This window comes from Sapajus apella, unplaced genomic scaffold (assembly GCF_009761245.1).
Source record: "Sapajus apella isolate SASKATOON/1434 unplaced genomic scaffold, GSC_monkey_1.0 scaffold154, whole genome shotgun sequence".
NCBI lineage: Eukaryota > Metazoa > Chordata > Mammalia > Primates > Cebidae > Sapajus > Sapajus apella.
In genome coordinates this window covers 582,298-584,819 of record NW_022437094.1, presented here as the reverse complement: position 1 = coordinate 584,819, position 2,522 = coordinate 582,298, and positions in this window count along the sequence as shown.

The window sequence follows — 2,522 nt, the reverse complement described above, 5'->3', positions numbered from 1 at the left end:
ATATATAATGATAATCTCAAAAAAGAAGTAGCACAAATTCCTTTGACCACTGTGAGGTCTTGGCCTCATGCTGTTAACCTCTTCTCTAAACCAACTGGATTTTTTAATCTCACATCTCTGTTTTCTCAAGGTGAAATCCTAACCTAATCCTCACAAACACTTTTACAGCTCTACAAATCTGTATGAATGGTTTCTGAGAAGGAGATTTGCCCTTTTGGGACCTAGTGTAAAATTAAAAAGTTGAATTTTTAATCTGCCTTTAAACCTCCCTTCCTATTTATGGCTAATTACTATAAAGCAAAATACCAATTATGTGTATCCGTAAACATGTTTAGGTTACCTTTTATGTTCTAAATCTATCACTAGTACATGATGGGTTCCTTTGATTGTCATAGGATATTGCTCAGATGGAATGATGATCTACTTATTAGAAAAGAGAAGAGTTATTGGTTTCAAGAGGAGACTGGTGATATGTTTATTGCCAGCTTTGTACACAGGAAACAGTCAATTTATTTAGGAGTTCCTATCACAGAACATGTTTTGAACCAGCAAAAGGACTGTTTTATCATACCCCAAAATATATCTGTTACTGAGCAGGACTCTGCTCTTCATCACTCTAACCAGACTCTTGGCTCAGCTCCCAGAACTCCAGCCTAGGTATATTACCTCACTATCCCCCGCTTGTAGCAGGAGTGAGTTTACATACTTTATCTGATATCTCAGACATTTACAGAGTTCTAAAATAATGAATCAAAAACATCAGAGTTCTTTTATCCCTGCTCCTTGGAACAGGTTACCTTTGGATCCTCTCTACACAGATGCAGGCATTGGTACAGGTTTTCCTTTCTGCTGTTGGTAGGTAAAACAAGTCAAATGGTTCTGTCTCGCACTAGTGCTACTGATGCAATGGCTGCTCAGTGGTCTCATCTCTGACCTGACTAGTTTCTGAGATTCTGCCAATTCCATTCCCAGTAGTGATTCCACTCTCACCTGGTCTGCAGCAAGTGACCTCAGCTATCACCAAGGGCCTAGAAGCTTGGACCTCTACCTACCACTCGTCCTTCTTCAGGGTACTAACCCCTTTCCTTCCTTTTGCTATCTATCCGCATTCCCAATTCTAATTTACTTCTCTATTTCAATGTTCTGCCTGTCAAAATATCTGCTTCTGCTCTAACTCTTGGGTCCAACCAATATCTGCAGTCTTTTAAAAGGTACAATTGAGAATGGCATGGAAGAATCCTGGATTCTATAAATCCAATTAGATGGAACCTGAAGCAATTTGCCTCTAATTTGGTTCTATCAGGAAAACACTACCAATAATGAGTCCTTTTTCCATATTGCTGGTTTCTAATGCATGCTACATGAAGCATTACCTAATGCATGAAGCATTACCAAGATGTGGTTCACTATTATTGAGTATGCCTCCAAGACAGGAAGTCAATGAGTACTAATTTTTGCTTAGTTATGTTCTCGAAATAGGCAGCACATATTTTCACTACCACTGTAAAACAGTCATGAACACATTCACATTCCTGGCTACCACAGGCCAGGAGAGCCAGATTCTGAGCAACATTAAGGCCTTTCCCTCTTGAAATCCAGCTATTTATTAAACAGATACCTGTTTGGCACATACTATATGCTATGAGAGAGAGATTTGAGCTAGGAAGGAATATCAAGGAAAGCTTACCTGAAGATGAGAAAAACTAACAGAGAGGGAACAGGAAGACGGAACCTCATAAGCAAACTCCCTGCAGCAGGAAGGACCATACATGTTCAAAAACAGGAAAGGCCAGAAAAATTGGAGGAAAGTGAGCAACAGGACACGCAGTACAAGTTGAGGCTCGAGATAAAGGAAGGGGCCACACTCTGCAGGAGTTTATAGCGATCCTAAAGGGTTTTGTTGGCTTGATGTGGTGACTTATGCCTGTAATCCCAACACTTTGGGAGGTCAAGGTTGGAGGATCACTTGAAGCCAGGAGTTCAAGACCAGTCTGGGCAGCATAACAAGACTATATCTCTAAAATAAATAAATAAATAAATAGGTAAATAAATAAATAAATAATCAGCCACCAGGTATGGTGGCATGATCTACTTGCTCTACTGGAGAAGTAAAGCAGGAGGATCCCTTGAGCACAGGAGTTCAAGGTTACAGTGAGATATGATCATGTTGCACTCCAAGCTGGGTGACAGAAAGAGACCCTGCCTCCAAAATAAATCAATTTGCCAGGCACGGTGGCTCAAGCCTGTAATTCCGGCACTTTGGGAGGCCGAGGCAGGTGGATCACGAGGTCAAGAGATCGAGATCATCTTGGTCAACATGGTGAAACCCCATCTCTACTAAAAATACAAAAATTAGCTGGGCATGGTGGCGCACGCCTGTAGTCCCAGCTACTCAAGAGGCTGAGGCAGGAGAATCGCTTGAACCCAGGAGGCGGCGGTTGCGGTGAGCCGAGATCACACCACTGCACTCCAGCCTGGGTAACAAGAGAGAAACTCCCTCTCAAAAAAAAAAAAAAAAAAAA